The sequence below is a fragment of the Rana temporaria genome, chromosome 13, assembly GCF_905171775.1.
Source record: "Rana temporaria chromosome 13, aRanTem1.1, whole genome shotgun sequence".
NCBI lineage: Eukaryota > Metazoa > Chordata > Amphibia > Anura > Ranidae > Rana > Rana temporaria.
In genome coordinates, this window is record NC_053501.1 from 86,634,412 (window position 1) to 86,656,882 (window position 22,471).

Genomic DNA, 22,471 nt, shown 5'->3' on the forward strand with positions numbered 1-22,471 from the left:
TAGCCTCCGAAATCAGACAAGATCGTACACTTTCAGGGTGATGTGGCCATAGGCGAGTACCATGGCTGGCCTTAACTCTCTTGAAGATAGCTTGGGAGAAGACTAGCAAAATAGATACAAGAACTTAAAAAAAAAAAAAGCATAGAGCACCTGGTTTTCCCAGGCAGTCTCCCATCCAGGTACTAACCAGGCCCGACCCTGCTTAGCCTCTGAGCTCAGACGAGATCGGGCGCTTTCAGGGTGATGTGGACGTAGGTAAGTACCTTGGCTGGCCTTAACTCTCTTGAAGATAGCTTGGGAGAAGACTAGAAAAATAAATACAATGACTCCCAAAAAAAGAAAAAACCTAGAGCACCTGGTATTCCCAGGCGGTCTCCCATCCAGATACTAACCAAGCCCGACCCTGCTTAGCCTCTGAACGCAGACGAGATTGGGCGTTTTCAGGGTGATGTGGATGTAGGCAGGTACCTTGGCTGACCTTAACTCTCTTGAAGATAGCTTGGGAGAAGACTAGAAAAATAGATACAATGACTCCCAAAAAAAGAAAAGCCTAGAGCACCTGGTATTCCCAGGCGGTCGCCCATCCAGATACTAACCAGGCCCAACCCTGCTTAGCCTCCGAGATCATATGAGATTGGGCGCTTTCAGGGTGATGTGGACGTAGGTAAGTACCTTGGCTGGCCTTAACTCTCTTGAAGATAGCTTGGGAGAAGACTAGAAAAATAAATACAATGACTCCCAAAAAAAGAAAAAACCTAGAGCACCTGGTATTCCCAGGCGGTCTCCCATCCAGATACTAACCAAGCCCGACCCTGCTTAGCCTCTGAACGCAGACGAGATTGGGCGTTTTCAGGGTGATGTGGATGTAGGCAGGTACCTTGGCTGGCCTTAACTCTCTTGAAGATAGCTTGGGAGAAGGCTAGGAAAATAGATACAAGGACTCCCAAAAAAAAAAAAGGCTACAGCACCTGGTATTCCCAGGCGGTCTCCCATCCAGGTACTAACCAGGCCCTACCCTGTTTAGCCTCCAAAATCAAACGAGATCGGACGCTTTCAGTGTGATGTGGCCGCAGTCGAGTACCATGGCTGGCCTTAACTCTTTTGAAGATAGCTTGGGAGAAGACTAGAAAAATAGATACAAGGACTCCCAAAAAAAAAAAGGCTACAACACCTGGTATTCCAAGGCGTTCTCCCATCCAGGTACGACCCTACTTAGCCTCCGAGATCAGACGAGATTGGGCACTTTCAGGGTGATGTGGCCGTAGGCGAGTACCATAGCTGGCCTTAACTCTCTTGAAGATAGCTTGGGAGAAGACTAGAAAAATAGATACAAGGACTCCCAGAAAAAAAAATGCCTAGAGCACCTGGTATTCCCAGGTGGTCTCCCATCCAGGTACTAACCAGGCCCAAACCTGCTTAGCCTCCGAGCTCAGACGAGATCGGGCGCTTTCAGGGTGATGTGGCCATAGGCAAGTACCTTGGCTGGCCTTAACTCTCTTGAAGATAGCTTGGGAGAAGACTAGAAAAATAGATACAAGCACTCCCAAAAAAAAAAGCCTACAGCAGCTGGTTTTCCCAGGCGTTCTCCCATCCAGGTACTAAACAGGCCCGACCCTGCTTAGCCTCCGAGATCAGATGTGATTTGGCGCTTTCAGGGTGATGTGGCCGTAGGCAAGTACAATAGCTAGCCTTAACTCTCTTGAAGATAGCTTGGGAGAAGACAAGAAAAATAGATACAAGGACTCCCAAAAAAAAATAAAAAAAAAGTCCTACAGCACCTGGTATTCTCAGGCGTTCTCCCTTCCAGGTACTAACCAGGCCCGACCCTGATTAGCCTCCGAGATCAGACGAGATTGGGCGCTTTCAGGGTGATGTGGCCGTAGGCGAGTACCATAGCTGGCCTTAACTCTCTTGAAGGTAGCTTGGGAGAAGACTAGAAAAATAGATACAAGCACTCCCAAAAAAAAAAAGCCTACAGAAGCTAGTATTCCCAGGCGTTCTCCCATCCAGGTACTAAACAGGCCCGACCCTGCTTAGCCTTCGAGATCAGATGTGATTTGGCGCTTTCAGGGTGATGTGGCCGTAGGCAAGTACAATAGCTAGCCTTAACTCTCTTGAAGATAGCTTGGGAGAAGACAAGAAAAATAGATACAAGGACTCCCAAAAAAAAATTTAAAAAAAGTCCTACAGCACCTGGTATTCTCAGGCGTTCTCCCTTCCAGGTACTAACCAGGCCCGACCCTGATTAGCCTCCGAGATCAGACGAGATTGGGCGCTTTCAGGGTGATGTGGCCGTAGGCGAGTACCATAGCTGGCCTTAACTCTCTTGAAGATAGCTTGGGAGAAGACTAGAAAAATAGATACAATGACTCCCAAAAAAAAAAAAAGCCTAGAGCATCTGGTATTTCCAGGCGGTCTCCCATCCAGGTACTAACCAGGCCCGACCCTGCTTAGCCTCTGAGATCAGACGAGATCGGGCGCTTTCAGGGTGATGTGGCCGTAGGCAAGTACGATAGCTGGCATTAACTCTCTTGAAGATAGCTTGGGAGAAGACAAGAAAAATAGATACAAGGACTCCCAAAAATAAATAAAAAAATACTACAGCACCTGGTACTCTCAGGCATTCTCCCATCCAGGTACTAACCAGGCCCGACCCTGATTAGCCTCCGAAATCAGACGAGATTGGTCGCTTTCAGGGTGATGAGGCCGTAGGCAAGTATCATAGCTGGCCTTAACTGTCTTGAAGATAGCTTGGGAGAAGACTAGAAAAATAGATACAAAGACTCCCCAACAACAAAAAAGGCTACAGCACCTGGTATTCCCAGGCGGTCTCCCATCCAGGTACTAACCAGGCCCAACCCTGTTTAGCCTCCAAGATCAGATGAGATCGTACACTTTCAGGGTGATGTGACCATAGGTGAGTACCATGACTGGCCTTAACTCTCTTGAAGATAGCTTGGGAGAAGACTAGAAAAATAGATACAAGGACTCCCAAAAAAAAAAAAGCATAGAGCACCTGGTATTCCCAGGCGGTCTCCCATCCAGGTACTAAGCAGGCCTGACCCTGTTTAGAATCCGAAATCAGACGAGATCGGGCGCTTTCAGTGTGATGTGGCCGCAGTCGAGTACCATGGCTGGCCTTAACTCTTTTGAAGATAGCTTGGGAGAAGACTAGGAAAATAGATACAAGGACTTCCAAAAAAAAAAAAGCCTACAGCACCTGGTATTCCCAGGCGTTCTCCCATCCAGGTACTAACCAGGCCTGAACCTGCTGAGCCTCCGAAATCAGACGAGATTGGGCGCTTTCAGGGTTATGTGGCCGTAGGCAAGTACCATAGCTGGCCTTAGCTCTCTTGAAGATAGCTTGGGAGAAGACTAGAAAAATAGATACAAGGACTCCCCAACAAAAAAAAAGGCTACAGCACCTGGTATTCCCAGGCGGTCTCCCATCCAGGTACTAACCAGTAGTGTTGAGCAGAATATGCCATATTCGATTTCGCGATATATCTCGAATATATATTCGAATATTCGAGATATATTCGCTAAATTCGAATATTCGTGATATTTTATCGAAATTAAATGATTGCGATTTTTCGCTATTGCGAATGCGAAAATAATTGCGAATTTTCGATAACTGCGGTAGGAGCACTCTGATTGGCTCAGAATATTCTTGATATTTTTCTGAAATTTCGCAAAATGCGAATGCGATATTGATGGCGAAATTTTCGGCAAATGCGGAAGGAGCACTCTGATTGGCTCAGAATATTCTTGATATTTTTTCGAAATTTCGCAAAATGCGAATGTGATATTTATTGCGCAATTTCGACAAATACTGGAGGAGCACTCTGATTGGCTCAGAATATTCGTGATATTTTATCGAAATTTCGCAAAATGCGAATGCGATATTTATTGCGCAATTTCGACAAATGCTGGAGGAGCGCTCTGATTGGCTCAGAATATTTGTGATATTTTATCGAAATTTCGCAAAATGCGAATGCGATATTTATTGCGCAATTTCGACAAATGCTGTAGGAGCACTCTGATTGGCTCAGAATATTCGTTATATTTTATCGAAATTTCGCAATATTGCGAATGCGGTGATTATTGCGGAATTTCCCCAAATGCTGTAGGAGCGCTCTGATTGGCTCATTCTGAAATCGAATATTCGAGATATTTTAGCGCAATTTCACAAAATGCGAATGCGAAATTGTTTGCAGATATTTCGAAAACTGCTGTAGGAGCACTCTGAAATCGAATATTTGTGATATTTTAGCAAAAAAATATTGCGATTGCGATTTTTCGATCGCGCATGCGCAATCGTGCGAACAACACGCGCCCAACACGCGACCATTTCCTGGACCCTTGCCAGTTTCCAACTTTATGATCGCATCGCAATCGCAGAGCAGAATGGTTGGAAGTAATTTCACTCTATCTGAGGAAAAGATGCTGATTTGTGTAAGTATTTTGACCACTGTTATTTCATTATCTTTAACTGCATTTTAGTCTAGTTTAAAAGTTAGTATATATGATCAGATATTAGTATTTTACAAACAATGTGTCTCCTGCTTTTACAAAACTACAACTCCCAGCATGCCTGGACAGCTGCAGACACCCTGGTTGGTAAATGTGTATTTAGGCACTTTTCCTTGTTATTTAGCATAATGAATTTAACATGTTTTTGGACATAGGACGTATGCGAACGTCCTGACTTCAGGGTCCTCAAGGCCCAAGGACGTTCGAATACATATTTCCCTTTAGATGTTGCAGAACTACAACTTCCAGCATGCCTGGGAATGCTGGCACTTCTAGTATTGTAAGTTCTGCAGGCCCACATTTTTCAGGCCTTTATGCACGGGTCTCTAAACTGTGGCACCCTAGATGCAGCAAAAGTAAAATTCTTAGCATGCACTGACAGACCGTGGCTGATGGGAGTAGTAGTTTTGCAACAGCTGGAGGTGGACTGGTCTTGAAACCCTGAGTTAGGTAACAAACCCGTAGTGTTTTGCAACCATTCTGCCTCCAGCTGTTTTTTTTCTGTTGAAAAGCCTGTGGCGTGCAAAACACAACCCAAAAACTCCACCCGGTGCAGGGAAAAATGTGCACACACCTAAACAGTGACATCACAAAAAACTGCGACGGGTGCATACGTCAATGGTCCTCCGAAAAGGTCCCGTCTCTGATCCCCCGGGGCGTTAGGCTCCTGACAGGGAAAAGAGTTACTGTGGTCCATACAGCCGAAGCCATATGGACCCATCTCGGTCCAAGCAGCCGAAGCCACAAGGACCCAACATCCTCGGAGGGACTGCCGAAACAGAACCCTCCTCGGTGAGGCTCCCCCGAAGGGAGACCCCATGAGAGCCGGTGAACCTAACCAGAAGGCCGAGTCTACCAACTCCCAAGACTTTCAGAGACCGGCCCGAGGACCAGCACCCTACTCGCCACACATAAAGTGCAAGCACCAAAACAAAAAGAGTGACAAACAAAACAGAACACGGGGAAAAATACTAAAAGAAAGTGGGGAAAAGGAAGATGGGAGAGTGAGGAAAGTGACCAATGTGAAATAATTCTGCCTCCAGCTGTTGCAAAACTACAACTCCCTGCATGCAACTGGCTGCAATTACCCCCCCTCTCCCCCAATGTGAATGTACAGGGTACATTCACATGGGCTGTGGCTGTGGCTTACAGTGTGCTTCTAGCTGAAGCAAATTTGGCGCTGCAGCTCAAACCCTCAGCGGGAAACTACTGTGAACCCCATGCCTCCCCGTTATTACCGGACAGCCATTAACTGTCCAGGCATGCTGGGAGTTAAAGTATAATTGTTGTACAGCTGGTGACGGTGAGCTACATGGTGTATCAGAGCATGCTGGTAGTTGTAGTTGTTAAATAACATCAACTCCATTATTTATTCAAAATTAAAGATAGGGATGAAAAAAAATAATCTATTGTACAGGCCCATTATCAGTGTCCAAAAATAATTATAGCGGTCAGATGAATAGCAACGCATATCTCCCCTATACGTGTATCCTGTGTTGTTAATCATATATACATAATTATGCAAATGATAATGGCTGCTATATTTATGCAAAAAAGGTGGCGACCGAAATGGCAGGATATAAAATCTGTCATGTTACCCCTGTCATTGATTAATAAGGCGAGAATGCTTCCAATTGTTGAATACCATACATTTACGTCATATATCCATAAGGCTTTAAACAAAAGTATTACAATATACTTTGTTCTTCATCTTGCAGAAGTTCCTGGAAACAGGGTATGATCAGCTGCGGAGGCAGCACGAAAAAAAGGCTGTTGTCAGCTCCCTAATTGAGGGCGAAGCACCAAGTCACATGGCGATCCTCAAGAAATGGTCCGACCTGAAGAGGCGCCAGATGAACCGGGTCAGGCGTATCCGGGATCAATATCATCCAGGTAAGTTATTGGTCACAGTTATTGTTTTTTTTTCTAAAGTGTATTTTGTGCGTGTACTCGAGAGAGGAGCCAGACTGCAGGAGTTGGGAGTAGGCAGGCCTCCCCCAGAGGTAATCTGCCACCTTTCTCCATGCCCCGGGGGGCAATGGCGGGTGTGAGGGGGTCCTCCCACACAGACCGTCCTACCTGCTCCGCTTCAAAGCCCAACGGGGCAGAGGGACTCCCTATAAGGGAGTGAGAGGATTTGCCCGCTCAACCAGCCAATGTTAGTCCTTCGCCTCTCTTTTTAGAGACCGCGTGGTCAGAGGGTGTGCATGTTAACCCAATTGCGAGTGCGTGTGTAAGTGTGGTGGTTTTTGTGGGAGGGAGGTGGGTGTACTAAGCGCAGGCTTACCTCGCATAGCACACCCACCGGGGGCCGGGCTGAGACCACCAAACTCAATTCACATGTAGCCGAGAGCGGGATCCGAACCCCTAGCTGCAGAGGTGAATCACTTGTCAGCGCAGTGGCAATCGCGTTGAGCAACCGCAGCTCCTTTGGTGACAGTTATGTAAGGTCATATGTAATTCATGTAAGGTCAGATGTTGTTAACCAAGACGCCATGTTGTGGTAACATATATCACCACCAGCCAAGGTATTCATAGTACTGTTGAAAAAAGACATGGGACAGCAGACAGGAACACAGAAGTTATGTGGGAACATACTTTTCCCATTGCTTTGCATGGGACTTTAAACAAAAACCCCGACCCTCACCAATGTGGGTAGTTAAGGGATAAATTAACGATCCTATACTTTAAGTGGACGTATAGGTAACATGTGACCAAGTGTTATCGAAATATCTACAGCTGTTATGAAGTAACATGTATTTCCCATAGAGTTGAATGGGACTTTAAAGAAAAACCCCGACCATGGCAAATGGGGGTGGGTAAGGGTTAAACCACCTATCCTATGTTTGTGGCTGACATATAAGTAACCTGTGTGCCAAGTTTCATGTAAATATCTTTAGCCGTTTGGACGTGATGCTGGAACATACATACATACATGCACACACACGTTGAGTTTTATATATATAGATTCCCACTAAATTCCTGTGTTAGGCGTGGGGTTGTTATAGTAATCCCGTGTACTCCATCAGGCCCTTTTTTTAACATGAGATCGTCTGAACAAAACAAAGGAGACAAAAACAGCTAATTTTACCATGGTGGCAGCCCAGCTCACGCTCAGTCCCCTGTAGTGCCCACAAGACCCTTTAATATAACATTGTCCAATTGGTTAACTGTCTATATAAATCAATTTGTATTCATATACAATACAGCAGAGTACACAGAATTTGCATACGTCATTAGAAAACATTTTTATAATATATGAACATTGTGTTATTATAGGAGCTCCGCTACCAGTTGTGCGCGCCAAGCGCAGAAGGCGCCAGGCCGATGAGGAGGAGGAGGATGCGGCAGAGGAGGATGCGGCAGAGGAGGATGCGGCAGAGGAGGAGATGGATGAGGAGGAGCAGCCAGGGCCCTCCCACTCGCCAACCCCAGCTCCTGTTGAGGTGCAAGCTGAGGAGCTCCACCCCCCCAACCCCAACTTCTCAAGGAGACGAGCAGGAGGAAGACAGCGTCCCTGTGACCCTCGCTCAGGAAGGTAAATATGTGCACAATGATTAATAACATTTCAACAATAAAATGTAGATATAAAAATGGACAACATATAAAGCGCACCCGTCAGATTGCAGAACCATAATATGGTATTTATGATAGAAGTATACAGGTAGTGCAGAATTATTAGGCAAGTTGTATTTTTGAGGATTCATTTTATTATTGAACAACAACCATGTTCTCAATGAACCCCAAAAACTCATTAATATCAAAGCTGAATATTTTTGGAAGTAGTTTTTAGTTTGTTTTTAGTGTTAGCTATTTTAGGGGGATATCTGTGTGTGCAGGTGACTACTATTACTGTGCAGAATTATTAGGCAACTTAACAAAAAAATAAATATATACCCATTTCAATGATTTATTTTTAACAGTGAAACCAATATAACATCTCAACATTCACAAATACACATTTCTGACATTCAAAAACAAAACAAAAACAAATCAGTGACCAATATAGCCACCTTTCTTTGCAAGGACACTCAAAAGCCTGACATCCATGGATTCTGTCAGTGTTTTGATCTGTTCACCATCAACATTGCGTGCAGAAGCAACCGCAGCCTCACAGACACTGTTCAGAGAGGTGTACTGTTTTCCATCCTTGTAAATCTCACATTTGATGATGGACCACAGGTTCTAAATGGGGTTCAGATCAGGTGAACAAGGAGGCCATGTCATTAGTTTTTCATCTTTTATACCCTTTATTGCCAGCCACGCTGTGGAGTACTTGGACGCGTGTGATGGAGCATTGTCCTGCATGAAAATCATGTTTTTCTTGAAGGATGCAGACTTCTTCCTGTACCACTGCTCGAAGAAGGTGTCTTCCAGAAACTGGCAGTAGGACTGGGAGTTGAGCTTGACTCCATCCTCAATCCGAAAAGGCCCCACAAGCTCATCTTTGATTATACCAGCCCAAACCAGTACTCCGCCACCACCTTGCTGGCGTCTGAGTCGGACTGGAGCTCTCTGCCCTTTACCAATCCAGCCACGGGCCCATCCATCTGGCCCATCAAGACTCACTGTCATTTCAGCAGTCCATAAAACCTTAGAAAAATCATTCTTGAGATATTTCTTGGCACAGTCTTGACGTTTCAGCTTGTGTGTCTTGTGCAGTGGTCGTCGTCTTTCAGCCTTTCTTACCTTGGCCATGTCTCTGAGTATTGCACACCTTGTGCTTTTGGGCACCACAGTGATGTTGCAGCTCTTAAATATGGCCAAACTGGTGGCAAGTGGCATCTTGGCAGCTGCACGCTTGACTTTTCTCAGTTCATGGGCAGTTATTTTGCGCCTTTGTTTTTCCACACGCTTCTTTTGACCCTGTTGACTATTTTGAAAGAAACGCTTGATTGTTCGATGATCACGCTTCAGAAGCTTTGCAATTTTAAGAGTGCTGCATCCCTCTGCTAGATATCTCTGTATTTTGGACTTTTCAGATTCTGTCAAGTCCTTCTTTTGGCCCATTTTGCCAAAGGAAAGGAAATTGACTAATAATTATGCACACCTGATATAGAGTGTTGATGTCATTAGACCACACACCTTCTCATTACAGAGATGTACATTACCTAATATGCCTAATCGGTAGTAGGCTTTCGAGCCTATACAGCTTGGAGTAAGACAACATGCATAAAGAGGATGATGTGGTCCAAATACTCATTTGCCTAATAATTCTGCACTCCCGGTATGTGTTAGACACATAACAAGTGTATAGACATGATAATGATTGATTAATAAGCAAAAAAAATATTTTATTTATTTGGTAACGTTCTTTGAAATCCAAATGTTTTTTTATTATATCCTAACAGTAGCAAGAAAGATGATGAGGCAGAACGCGCTCATAAAAAAGACACACAAGAGGATCCAGGGAAATCACCGCCAAATCCGCTACCTGGTCCAGCAAAATACGCTGCTAGAGCAGCAGCAATCAGAAAATATTGCTGAGATGGAAAGGCTTCAGAAGCTCAATCTCAGTTATGTCTGAATTTATTTCTTTATTAAAAAATCTTATTTTTTGGAAATGTTTCATTTCTTTTTGAGATAGATTTGTAGGTTTTTCAACACATCTAACTTCACATCGAACAAATCAACATCAACACATCTAACTTCATAATAAGCAAAAACATTTTATACTATTATTTTATTTAACACAAACCTAGGACAAACTAAAGCACACGGACACAGACACGACGAACACAAAATAAACTGTTGAAAAATGAACATAACAAAAGCAACAATATATACATATATACAGAGAGAGAGAGAGAGAGAGAGAGAGAGAGAGAGAGAGAGAGAGCAAGAAAGAGAGAGAGAATGCAGATTTTCTCTTGCAGACAGCCTAATGGTTGCAGTATAAAGGCCGCAAACCAGGGTTTAACATAAGGTTCATTGTTTTAGTTACACTTGCTGTTTAGATCCGGTCTGGTAGCTTGTAGCGGAGGCTGTTGGTGGATCCGCTGTGCCAGAGAGGTCATGAAGCTTTACTCAGCATGGAGGCAGCAGCAGTAGTATTAAAATATAATGTAACTAGACAATGCATTTCCTGAGGAAAATGTGAGTGGGAATGCTGATTAGCTTAATTGCTGAGCCCCTTGCCAAAGACATTCACCATAACCACTACACTATCTTTAGGACACACAGCTTCTTTCTCTATCTGCAAAGTATAGAGTATGCTGACTTCCTGGTCGCCACTCCCCCCTCAAGAGGTTTCCCCTCCCCCCCAGGTCAGTGAGGAGGAATATTGCACTGAGGTAAGGAAAACTATTTATGGAAAGAAATAACATTACAAACGCTTTTAATTCACAGATCAAATACATGATTTAAGCCTCCAAACAAAGCTTAATAAATCCTCAACCGTACATGCGATCAATACAACAACTACACCGTTTGAAAGACACGGCCCTTGTGAACACATCGATATGAAATTTATGTTGATAAACTTAAAAATGTGGCCATGTCTGTGATTTAGAAAAGAGCGTCTTTGTGTGTTTTGCAGCAACATTTTTTAGATAATTTAACATGAGAGTCTATGAGAGATAATTTCAGGCTGTTGTCCTTTAGAAGCTCCAAGAACTAAAACTAAAATACGTATCGCAAAACTGATCACATTGCCTGAAACCAGACAAGCATAGCTATGTTTTGATATATAAATTGCGTATGAAAAGTAGATCTTGTGGGCGTGAGAGCAATTTGTTTCCCCTTTTTTTAAAGATATTTTTTTTTACAAAGATCTCCAATGTTAAGGTCACATGACACACTCTAAATCCCCTCCATAGGATTACATTATAACCGATTGCATTTTCATAAAAAATTCGCCAAACGTAAATTGCGTTTTCACCATGAGGTCCGACTCTTCATCCCTGAGGCGCTCCTGGTCACGCTCAGAGATGCAAAACCCCCGGACTATCGGTGCCCCCAACACCGGCTCTCCCTCCTGACCAGGCCCTGACTCCGGGACGACACCAGCAACCACCTCCTCATCATCATCATCCTCCTCCTCCTCCTCGTCCTGGCCCTGGTCTCGGTGGAGCATTGCTGACTCCTCCTGCTCCACCAAGGCACTCTCCCCAGCTTCGAGCAGGCAATCTAGTGTCCTCTCCAGCATGAACACTATTGGCAGCACGTTATTGAGGCCGACATGCTCACTGCTGACCATCTTGGTCGCCTGCTCGAAGGAGGACAACACTTGGCAGACCTGCTGTATCTGCCCCCACTCCGCACAGGCGATGAAAGGGAGTTGTAGTGAAGCCCTCTCAGTGCCTAGGTCCATCAGGTACTCCTTCACCGCCCTTTGCTGCTCCCACAACCTCTTCAGCATGTGGAGGGTGGAGTTCCACCGCGTCACACTGTCCACAATCAGCCTGTGAAGGGGCAGCCTGTTGATCCGCTGCAACTCGGACAGGGACGCGGTAGCGGTTGGGGAGCGCCTAAAGTGGCTGGCAATCCTACGCGCCTTTGGCACAATGTCACTCAACCCGGGATAAGTGCGCAGGAACTTCTGCACCACCAGGTTGAGGACATGTGCCAGACAGGGCACGTGGGTCAGACTGCCAGCACTGAGGGCGGCGAGTAGGTTGCTGCCGTTATCGCAGACAACCATACCTGCCTGGAGCCTTCGGGGTGTCAGCCACTTCTGGACCTGAGCCTGAAGTGCTTTCAGCACTTCTTGTCCAGTGTGTCTCCGGTCCCCTAAACTAACAAGCTGGAGCACGGCCTGACAGCGCACGTGCCCCACACTTGAGTAGCTACGGGGGCGCTTGCTGGGAGGCTCAGCAGCTGCGGAGACAGTGGCTTGAGGGAGACCAGCAGTTCTCCCCTGGACACCCCGGGGCGGCACCACAAGATCGGTTGCCGCCGATCCCTCACCGACGCCTCGGAGGGAAACCCAATGGGCCGTGAAGCTGATGTAGCGCCCCTGCCCATGCCTGCTGGTCCAGCCATCCATTGTCAGATGAACCCTGTCGCTGACAGCGTGATCCAGCGACAGGGTTACATTCTGCACAATGTGCTGGTGTAGGGCAGGGACACCACTCCTGGCAAAAAAATGGCGGCTGGGGACACGCCATTGGGGTTGGGCCTGCTCCAACATCTGCCTGAAGGGGTTGCTGTCAACTATGTTGAAGGGCAGCAGATGTTGGGCAATAACCCTTGCCAGGAGCCCATTGAGGGAACGCACACGTCGGTCTCCAGGGGGGAAGGGAGTGGTGCGGTCAAAGGCGTCTGAAATCGACGCCTGGCGCCGGACGGCAGTGCGGGACACAGATGCGGAGGGTGCTGTCAAAGTAGAGGTCTGGCTGCCGGTACCAGTACCTCTACTAGAGGGAGCGGGGGGGGGCATGACCTGCTGGAAAGAGATGAAGCTGTGGCAGGGGCTGCTGTACCCTGCTCACTTGTGGTGGTGGCGCTGCTACCACCACCACGCTTCATGTCGTCAAACACCCCCCAGTGGTTTATCCTCAGGTGCTGGTTCAGGGCTGTGGTACCCACCCGAGCCAAACACTTCCCTCTCTTCACCCTCACTTTACAGATCCGGCAGAGGGCCACGGTAGGGTTGTCTGCCACCAGGGTGAAGTAGTTCCAGACAGGTGACTTCAGCGCCGCCCTCCTGTCAGATGGGGTGACGCTGACTTGCACCTGCTGGGACTCGTGCGCACAGGTGGAGCTGCCTGCTGCTGCTGCTGCTGCTGCTGACACCTCCTACTGCCATCACCAGTGGAGACCCTGACGATGGTCTCCCTGGTGGTGACCTGGCGCACCGTTTCCCCAGGGTGCCTACCTTCCCCGTCGTCACTGACGCAGTGAGCCGACGCGTCAGATGGAAACCATGATGGGTCACCCTCTTCGCCCCCAGAGATGTCAGACCAAGGGCTGAGATGTGTTGGTCTGAGGGAACCAACTGACATGGAGCCTCTAGCCTGGCTCTGCTGTCCCCTCACCCACGCCTGGGTCTGACTAGGTGCTGCTGTTTCCTGCACCAAAACAGCAGCACCAGTTTAAAGGGATGTCTCTGGGATACTGCCAGCAGGTATCCCATCCTCCTCATCCATCCCTTCAAAAAGGTCCTGACCATCAGGACAGAGCTGGAGGTCTGCCTGATGCATGGCCTCCCCCAAGAGATCCCTCTCACTGTCGCTGTCGAACAGTAAGATGCTGGACTCTTGGGGGCTGGGGGGGGGGTACTATAGGCACCGGTGTAATGGTGGTACTACTGGGAGTCGGGACCGACGACTCAGTGGCACTGCTGTGCCCCATGTAGTCCACCACTACTTGAGCCTGAGATGGCAATATCGGGCGGCTGCCCGATGGAAAGAACTCCCGGATCAGGCGGACTCCCCTTGCACCCGATCCTCTACCACTAGTAGGGGCACGAGAGGTACCCCGTGCTGGCAGCGACCCAGCACTGGGAGTAACTCCCCTACCCCTGCTGCCACGGCCACGGATGCCGCTCATGATTGCTGATGTGTGTGGGGGGGGTAAACTTTATTGGGGGGGGGGAATGTGAGGAAAATGTTTTTTTATGTGTTTTTTTAAAAGACAGGCACGCAGACAAAGACGTACACAGACAGCTACTAAACTATAATAAAACTAGTACACCAAAGACAAGGACTACAAAATAAAAAATAAAAATGCACTAAACAAACACTAACTAATAATTTTTTTTTTTTTTTTTTTTTTTAACACAAAACACAGACACTAAACACACACTTAGCTAAGCTAGCTGAAATAAATGTACACTAACAGTATGTACACTTACTACACAGAAATCTAACTAACCTGAACAACACAAAACTTAGCTTTTAGAAAAGCTCTTTTAGAAAAGCTAAGCAAAATGTGCACTGAAATCACTAGCAAATATCACTGAAAAGCGAAGCTGCAAGATCAAACAGTAAGGCCCCATACACACGAGAGAATTTATCCGCGGATACGGTCCAGCGGACCGTTTCCACGGATAAATCCTCTCAAAGATTTCCGCAGATTTCTATGCGATGGAGTGTACACACCATCGCATTGAAATCCGCGCGGAAATCCTCTGGCGATGACGTGTCGCGCCGTCGCCGCGATTATGACGCGGCGACGGTCGCGACGCTGTCATATAAGGAATTCCACGCATGCGTCAAATCATTACGACGCGTGCGGGGAATCCCTTTGGACGGATGGATCCGGTGAGTCTGTACAGACGAGCGGATCCATCCGTTGGGATGGATTCCAGCAGATGGATTTGTTGTGCATGTCAGCAAATATCCGATCTGCTGGAATCCATCCCAGAGGAGATTTCTCCGCGGAAAAAGATCCGCTGGCGTGTACACACCATAGGATCTATCCGCAGAAACCCATTTGCTGGGATTTATCTGCGGATGGATTCTATCGTGTGTATGGGGCCTAACACAAGATGAACAACACAGCACAAAACTTAGCTTTTAGAAAAGCTCTTTTAGAAAGCTCAGCAAAATGTGCACTGAAATCACTAGCAAATATCACTGAAAAGCGAAGCTGCAAGATCAAACAGTAACACAAGATGAACAACACAGCACAAAACTTAGCTTTGAAAAAAGCTCTTGGGTCTATTGCTTTGAAAAAAGCAGTTGATAAACTGGAAAATATGCACTGGAATCACTAAGTAGCAATGCAGCACAATGCTGATGATGCTAGATCAATCAATCAGGAACACAGACACAGGAACACAGAAACAGTCTCCACACTCTCTAGCCACCTTCTGAATCTGCAATGAAATGGTGCTGGAAGTGACCTTATATAATGTCCGTGCAGGCAGGTTCCTATTGGTTGCAAACCTATGACAACTATGGTAGGAGAACTCTGATTGGCTCTGATGCAAAAGAAGGGTGGAGAAAATAATCGCGCAATATTCCTATTGCCGAATATTCGCATTGCGAATATTCGGCAATATAAAATGATCGCTTCAGCTACTCGGCCCAAGGTCTCTAATCATACCAGCAATGCTTTTAGACGTCTATGGAGATCACTAGGATGTGATCTGTTTTAAAAATGAAACTGTAAAAATCGCTCTGATGCGGAAGATAGGGGCGAAGAAAATAATCGCGCGATATTGCGATTGCCGAATAATCGCATTGCGATTTTTCGGCAAAATTCAATGAACGCTTCAGCTACTCGGCCCAGGGTCTCTAATCATACCAGCAATGCTTTTAGACGTCGATGGAGATATCTAGGATGTGATCTGTTCTAAAAATAAAATTGGAAAAAATCGAATATTCGGAATTGCGAATATTCACCGCGAAATTCGAAATATAGCGCGATTACTCGAATATGCTATATTCGAGTCGAATATTCGCAATGCGAATATTCGTGAGCAACACTACTAACCAGGCCCAACCCTGTTTAGCCTCCAAGATCAGATGAGATCGTACACTTTCAGGGTGATGTGACCATAGGTGAGTACCATGGCTGGCCTTAACTCTCTTGAAGATAGCTTGGGAGAAGACTAGAAAAATAGATACAAGGACTCCCAAAAAAAAAAAGCATAGAGCACCTGGTATTCCCAGGCGGTCTCCCATCCAGGTACTAAGCAGGCCCGACCCTGTTTAGAATCCGAAATCAGACGAGATCGGGCGCTTTCAGTGTGATGTGGCCGCAGTCGAGTACCATGGCTGGCCTTAACTCTTTTGAAGATAGCTTGGGAGAAGACTAGGAAAATAGATACAAGGACTTCCAAAAAAAAAAAGCCTACAGCACCTGGTATTCCCAGGCGTTCTCCCATCCAGGTACTAACCAGGCCTGAACCTGCTGAGCCTCCGAAATCAGACGAGATTGGGCGCTTTCAGGGTTATGTGGCCGTAGGCAAGTACCATAGCTGGCCTTAGCTCTCTTGAAGATAGCTTGGGAGAAGACTAGAAAAATAGATACAAGGACTGCCAGAAAAAAAAAAAAAAGCTTACAGCACCTGGTATTCCCAGGCGGTCTCCCATCCAGGTACTAAGCAGGCCCGACCCTGTTTAGAATCCGAAATCAGACGAGATCGGGCGCTTTCAGTGTGATGTGGCCGCAGTCGAGTACCATGGCTGGCCTTAACTCTTTTGAAGATAGCTTGGGAGAAGACTAGGAAAATAGATACAAGGACTTCCAAAAAAAAAAAGCCTACAGCACCTGGTATTCCCAGGCGTTCTCCCATCCAGGTACTAACCAGGCCTGAACCTGCTGAGCCTCCGAAATCAGACGAGATTGGGCGCTTTCAGGGTTATGTGGCCGTAGGCAAGTACCATAGCTGGCCTTAGCTCTCTTGAAGATAGCTTAGGAGAAGACTAGAAAAATAGATACAAGGACTGCCAGAAAAAAAAAAAAAAGCTTACAGCACCTGGTATTCCCAGGCGGTCTCCCATCCAGGTACTAACCAGGACCGACCCGACCCTGCTAGAGTTCGAGATGAGACGAGATTGGGCACTTTCAGGGTGATGTAGCCGTAGGCGATTACCATAGCTGGCCTTAACTCTCATGAAGATAGCTTGGGAGAAGACTAGAAAAATAGATACAAGGACTCCCCCCCAAAAAAAGCCTACAGCACCTGGTATTCCCAGGCGGTCTCCCTTACAGGTACTAACCAGGCCCAACCCTGCTTAACCTCCGAGATCAGACAAGATTGGGCGTTTTCAGGGTGATGTGGCCATAGGTGAGTACAATGGCTGGCCTTAACTCTCTTGAAGATAGCTTGGGAGAAGACAAGAAAAATAGATACAAGGACTCCCAAAAAAATAAAAAAGCCTAGAGCACCTGGTATTTCCAGGCAGTCTCCCATCCAGGTACTAACCAGGCCCGACCCTGCTTAGCCTCCAAGCTCAGACGAGATCGGGCGCTTTCAGGGTGATGTGGCCATAGGCGAGTGCCATGGCTGGCCTTAACTCTCTTGAAGATAGCTTGGGAGAAGACTAGAAAAATAGATACAAGGACTCCCAAAAAAAAAAAAGGCTACAGCACCTGGTATTCCCAGGCGGTCTCCCATCCAGGTACTAACCAGGCCCGACCCTGCTTAGCCTCCAAGATCAGACGAGATCGTCCACGTTCAGGGTGATGTGGCCATAGGCAAGTTCCATAGCTGGCCTTAACTCTCTTGAAGATAGCTTGGGAGATGACTAGAAAAATAGATACAATGACTCCCAGGAAAAAAAAAAAGCCTACAGCACCTGGTGTTCGCAGGCGGTCTCCCATCCAAGTACTAACCAGGCCCGACCCGACCCTGCTAGCCTCTGAGATCAGCCGAGATCGGGGGCTTGCAGGGTGATGTGGCCGTAGGCAAGTACCATGGCTGGCCTTAACTCTCTTGAAGATAGCTTGGGAGAAGACTAGAAAAATAGATACAAGGACTCCCAAAAAAGAAAAAAAAAGCCTACAGCACCTGGTATTCCAAGGCGTTCTCCCATCCAGGTACTAACCAGGCCCAACTTTGCTTAGCCTCAGAGATCAGATGTGATTTGGCGCTTTCAGGGTGATGTGGCCGTAGGTAAGTACCATAGCTAGCCTTAACTCTCATGAAGATAGCTTGGAAGAAGACTAGAAAAATAGATACAAGGACTCCCAGAAAAAAAAAAAAAAGCCTACAGCACCTGGTGTTCCCAGGCGGTCTCCCATCCAGGTACTAACCAGGCCCGACCCGACCCTGCTAGAGTTCGAGATCAGCCGAGATCGGGCGCTTTCAGGGTGATGTGACCGTAGACGAGTACCATAGCTGGCCTTAACTCTCTTGAATATAGCTTGGGAGAAGACTAGAAAAATAGATACAAGGACTCCCCCCAAAAAAAGCCTACAGCACCTGGTATTCCCAGGCGGTCTCCCATCCAGGTACTAACCAGGCCCGACCCTGCTTAGCCTCCGAGCTCAGACGAGATCGGGCACTTTCAGGGTGATGTGGCCATAGGCGAGTACCACGGCTGGCCTTAACTCTCTTGAAGATAGCTTGGGAGAAGACTAGAAAAATAGATACAAGGACTCCCAAAAAAAAAAAGGCTTCAGCACCTGGTTTTCCCAGGCGGTCTCCCATCCAGGTACTAACCAGGCCCGACCCTGCTTAGCCTCCAAGATCAAACGAGATCGTCCACGTTCAGGGTGATGTGGCCATAGGTGAGGACCATGGCTGGCCCTAACTCTCTTGAAGATAGCTTGGGAGAAGACTAGAAAAATAGATACAAGGACTCCCAAAAAAAAAAAAAAGCCTAGAGTAACTGGTATTCCCAGGCGGTCTCGCATCCAGAAACTAACCAGGCCCGACCCTGCTTAGCCTCCGAGATCAGACGAGATCGGGCGCTTTCAGGGTGATGTGGCCGTAGGCATGTGCCAAGGCTGGCCTTAACTCTTTTGAAGATAGCTTCGGAGAAGACGAGAAAAATAGATACAAGGACTCCCCCAAAAAAAAAAATCCTACGGCACTTGGTATTCCGAGGCATTCTCCCATGCAGGTACTAATGTACTAACCAGGTCCGACCCTGCTTAGCCACCGAAATCAGACGAGATTGGGCGCTTTCAGGGTGATGTGGCCGTAGGCAAGTACCATAGCTGGCCTTAACTCTCTTAAAGATAGCTTGGGAGAAGACTAGAAAAATAGATACAAGGACTCCCAAAAAAAAAAGGCTACAGCACCTGGTATTCCCAGGCGGTCTCCAATCCAGGTACTAACCAGGCCCGACCCTGCTTAGCCTCCAAGATCAGACGAGATCGTACACTTTCAATGTGATGTGGCCATAGGCGAGTACCTTGGCTGGCCTTAACTCTCTTGAAGATAGCTTGGGAGAAGACTAGAAAAAAAGATACAAATACTCCCAAAAAAAAAAGCCTAGAGCACCTGGTATTCCGAGGCGGTCTCCCATCCAGGTACTAACCAGGCCCGACACTCTTTAGCCTCCGAGATCAGACGAGATCGAGCGCTTTCAGGGTGATGTGGCCGTAGGCGAGTACCATGGCTGGCCTTAACTATTTTGAAGATAGCTTGGGAGAAGACTAGAAAAATAGATACAAGGACTCCCAAAAAAAAAAAAAGCCTAAAGCATCTGGTATTCCCAGGCGGTCTCGCATACAGATACTAACCATCCCGACCCTGCTTAGCCTCCGAGATCAGACGAGATTGGGTGCTTTCAGGGTGATGTGGCCGTAGGCAAGTGCCAAGGCTGGCCTTAACTCTTTTGAAGATAGCTTGGGAGAAGACTAGAAAAATAGATACAAGGACTCCCAAAAAAAAAAAAAAAAAAGGCTACGGCACCTGGTATTCCCAGGCGTTCTCCCATCGAGGTACTAACTAGGCCCGACCCTGCTTAGCCTCCGAAATCAGATGAGATTGGGCACTTTCAGGGTGATGTGGCCGTAGGCAAGTACCATAGCTGGCCTTAACTCTCTTGAAGATAGCTTGGGAGAAAAGTAGACAAATAGATACAAGGACTCCCAAAAAAAAAAAAGCCTAGAGCACCTGGTATTCCCAGGCGGTCTCCCATCCAAGTACTAACCAGGCCCGACCATGCTTAGCCTCCTAAATCAGATGAGATTGGGCGCTTTCAGGGTGATGTGGCCGTAGGCAAGTACCATAGCTGGCCTTAACTCTCTTGAAGATAGCTTGAGAGATGACTAGAAAAATAGATACAATGACTCCCAGAAAAAAAAAAAGCCTACAGCACCTGGTGTTCGCAGGCGGTCTCCCATACAGGTACTAACCAGGCCCGACCCGACCCTGCTAGCCTCTGAGATCAGCCGACATCGGGTGCTTGCAGGGTGATGTGGCCGTAGGCAAGTACCATGGCTGGCCTTAACTCTCTTGAAGATAGCTTGGGAGAAGACTAGAAAAATAGATACAAGGACTCCCAAAAAAAAAAAAAGTCCTACAGCACCTGGTATTCTCAGGCGTTCTCCCATCCAGGTACTAACCAGGCCCGAACCTGATTAGCCTCCGAGATCAGACGAGATTGGTCGCTTTCAGGGTGATGTGGCCGTAGGCGAGTACCATAGCATGTACCATAGCATGCACCCATGTCATTCCCCATCCGGATGCTCCATTCCATGGTCCCCTCCTCCTCACCTGCCTATGCCACCAGGATCTTCTTCCATTATGACCTGGTTAAACCTCCTAACAACCGTTATCATGGTAAGCTCACCCACTCCTTCCACAACCCTCTTAATCTCCCCCCCCCCTTTGCCTTCCTCCCTCTTTCTTTTGTCCCCTTCTTCCTCTCTCCTATCCCCCCCCCCTCACTTCTCTCACTTCTCTCCTTTCTTTTCTCCCCTTTTTCTTCTTCTCTTCCCTCCCCCTCTTTCCATTTCTTTCCCTCCCTGCCTTCCCCTTCCCTTCCCCATCCTTTCCCTTCCCCCTCCTCCAGCCTCTCTCTCCCTTACCCTGCCATTACGTGTTGATTCCGAGCTAAATGCAATTGTTATATGATGTATATCATATATTTAACACATTGTTAGTACCACACACATATCTTTGTTTACACTTAGATTTCCACGGTTTATTATCCCCCTGTTCGCCACTGGGGGAATCCCCCCCCCCCCGTTTACCTGGTCCCGCACATTAACAATTGACCCACCGGGTAAGTTTATATGTATTTTTAATCTTCTTTTATCGCATAGTGCCTTGCTGATGTATGCTCTTACTGTATTATTTATTGTTGGCTGTCCTGATGAAGCGGAAAACCCGCAAAACTAGTAGACCCCAACCAATACTGGATTTGTACAATTGTTTTGCAATTTTATAATTAAATAAATATTTTTTACATTATTATTGTTTATTGTAATTCTATCAGTACCAAGACAGTCCCCTTCAACACACTGAGTGGGCTATATCGGGTCTAGCTTCAGCAACTATCCCCCCTTCCCCACTCTCCCCTTTTTTCTATTGCAACTGGGATGATGGTACACTTTTAACTACTTGGTAACCGCCCTATAGCCGAAATACGGCTACAAGGCGGTTACCTAACTCTAGGAGGGCGTCAATATACGTCCTCCCAGAGAGTCACAATTGCGCGCCCGAGCGGGCGCGCACACGCGATCACCGGCGCTCGGCGGGTCCACGGGACCCGCAGCAACACGGATCGCGGTAAGGAGCCAATGGAAGCAGCTCCTTACCACGTGATCGCGCCGTCCAATGACGGCGCGATCACTTGTAAACAAACCGGCGTCATGTAATGACGCCGGTTCCTCCCTCTCCTCTCTGTACCGTTCGGTACAGTGTGAGAGGAGAGGGAGGGGGGGGGGGATCGGGCGGCAGCAGCAGCCGCCGCACTGTGGGCTGGATCTGTGACAATTGCAGTCACAGATCCAGCCATCCCTGCGCAATACTCTGCAAAATAAAAATAATGATGAGTGCAATACTCTGCAATACCCCACCCCATACTCTGCAATACCCCACCCCATACTCTGCAATACCCCACCCCATACTCTGCAATACCCACCCCCCCATACTCTGCAATACCCACCCCCCCATACTCTGCAATACCCCCCCATACTCTGCAATACCCCCCCCCATACTCTGCAATACCCCCCCATACTCTGCAATACCCACCCATACTCTGCAATACCCCCCCATACTCTGCAATACCCCCCCCATACTCTGCAATACCCCCCCCCATACTCTGCAATACCCCCCCCCATACTCTGCAATACCCCCCCCATACTCTGCAATACCCCCCCCATACTCTGCAATACCCCCCCCCCATACTCTGCAATACCCCCCCCATACTCTGCAATACCCCCCCATACTCTGCAATACCCCCCCCCATACTCTGCAATACCCCCCCCATACTCTGCAATACCCCCCCATACTCTGCAATACCCCCCCAATACTCCGCAATACCCTCAATACTCCAATACCTTGCAATACGTCGCCTATGGGGATTTTTAAGTAGCAACGTTTGGCGCAATTTCACGAGCGTGGGCAATTTTGAAGGGTGAC

The 22,471-nt window shown here is 47.3% G+C and overlaps 2 non-coding genes and 28 pseudogenes across 2 annotated transcripts; all 30 read right to left on the minus strand.

The window, feature by feature from the left end:
• Positions 1 to 138: 138 nt before the first annotated feature.
• LOC120921340 lies at positions 139 to 257 on the minus strand (annotated as a pseudogene).
• Positions 258 to 547: 290 nt separating this feature from the next.
• On the minus strand, positions 548 to 666 carry LOC120921291 (annotated as a pseudogene).
• Positions 667 to 956: 290 nt separating this feature from the next.
• LOC120921281 lies at positions 957 to 1,075 on the minus strand (annotated as a pseudogene).
• A 277-nt stretch (positions 1,076 to 1,352) lies between these two features.
• Positions 1,353 to 1,471, minus strand: LOC120921489. Its single transcript, XR_005744907.1, has one exon. It is a non-coding gene; the product is annotated as a 5S ribosomal RNA (ribosomal RNA).
• An 83-nt stretch (positions 1,472 to 1,554) lies between these two features.
• LOC120921322 lies at positions 1,555 to 1,673 on the minus strand (annotated as a pseudogene).
• A 93-nt stretch (positions 1,674 to 1,766) lies between these two features.
• LOC120921308 lies at positions 1,767 to 1,885 on the minus strand (annotated as a pseudogene).
• Positions 1,886 to 1,969: 84 nt separating this feature from the next.
• LOC120921398 lies at positions 1,970 to 2,088 on the minus strand (annotated as a pseudogene).
• A 93-nt stretch (positions 2,089 to 2,181) lies between these two features.
• Positions 2,182 to 2,300, minus strand: LOC120921309 (annotated as a pseudogene).
• An 86-nt stretch (positions 2,301 to 2,386) lies between these two features.
• On the minus strand, positions 2,387 to 2,505 carry LOC120921269 (annotated as a pseudogene).
• Positions 2,506 to 2,800: 295 nt separating this feature from the next.
• LOC120921296 lies at positions 2,801 to 2,919 on the minus strand (annotated as a pseudogene).
• A 289-nt stretch (positions 2,920 to 3,208) lies between these two features.
• Positions 3,209 to 3,327, minus strand: LOC120921373 (annotated as a pseudogene).
• Positions 3,328 to 16,069: 12,742 nt separating this feature from the next.
• LOC120921394 lies at positions 16,070 to 16,188 on the minus strand (annotated as a pseudogene).
• An 84-nt stretch (positions 16,189 to 16,272) lies between these two features.
• On the minus strand, positions 16,273 to 16,391 carry LOC120921375 (annotated as a pseudogene).
• An 89-nt stretch (positions 16,392 to 16,480) lies between these two features.
• Positions 16,481 to 16,599, minus strand: LOC120921341 (annotated as a pseudogene).
• Positions 16,600 to 16,683: 84 nt separating this feature from the next.
• LOC120921376 lies at positions 16,684 to 16,802 on the minus strand (annotated as a pseudogene).
• Positions 16,803 to 17,098: 296 nt separating this feature from the next.
• On the minus strand, positions 17,099 to 17,217 carry LOC120921255 (annotated as a pseudogene).
• An 87-nt stretch (positions 17,218 to 17,304) lies between these two features.
• On the minus strand, positions 17,305 to 17,423 carry LOC120921254 (annotated as a pseudogene).
• Positions 17,424 to 17,508: 85 nt separating this feature from the next.
• LOC120921280 lies at positions 17,509 to 17,627 on the minus strand (annotated as a pseudogene).
• An 87-nt stretch (positions 17,628 to 17,714) lies between these two features.
• Positions 17,715 to 17,837, minus strand: LOC120921412 (annotated as a pseudogene).
• An 89-nt stretch (positions 17,838 to 17,926) lies between these two features.
• Positions 17,927 to 18,045, minus strand: LOC120921323 (annotated as a pseudogene).
• Positions 18,046 to 18,134: 89 nt separating this feature from the next.
• LOC120921419 lies at positions 18,135 to 18,257 on the minus strand (annotated as a pseudogene).
• An 83-nt stretch (positions 18,258 to 18,340) lies between these two features.
• Positions 18,341 to 18,459, minus strand: LOC120921437. Its single transcript, XR_005744872.1, has one exon. It is a non-coding gene; the product is annotated as a 5S ribosomal RNA (ribosomal RNA).
• An 84-nt stretch (positions 18,460 to 18,543) lies between these two features.
• On the minus strand, positions 18,544 to 18,662 carry LOC120921378 (annotated as a pseudogene).
• Positions 18,663 to 18,749: 87 nt separating this feature from the next.
• On the minus strand, positions 18,750 to 18,868 carry LOC120921361 (annotated as a pseudogene).
• A 296-nt stretch (positions 18,869 to 19,164) lies between these two features.
• LOC120921388 lies at positions 19,165 to 19,283 on the minus strand (annotated as a pseudogene).
• Positions 19,284 to 19,366: 83 nt separating this feature from the next.
• On the minus strand, positions 19,367 to 19,485 carry LOC120921300 (annotated as a pseudogene).
• An 86-nt stretch (positions 19,486 to 19,571) lies between these two features.
• LOC120921427 lies at positions 19,572 to 19,689 on the minus strand (annotated as a pseudogene).
• A 91-nt stretch (positions 19,690 to 19,780) lies between these two features.
• LOC120921321 lies at positions 19,781 to 19,899 on the minus strand (annotated as a pseudogene).
• Positions 19,900 to 19,984: 85 nt separating this feature from the next.
• On the minus strand, positions 19,985 to 20,103 carry LOC120921260 (annotated as a pseudogene).
• Positions 20,104 to 20,399: 296 nt separating this feature from the next.
• On the minus strand, positions 20,400 to 20,518 carry LOC120921368 (annotated as a pseudogene).
• Positions 20,519 to 22,471: the final 1,953 nt, after the last annotated feature.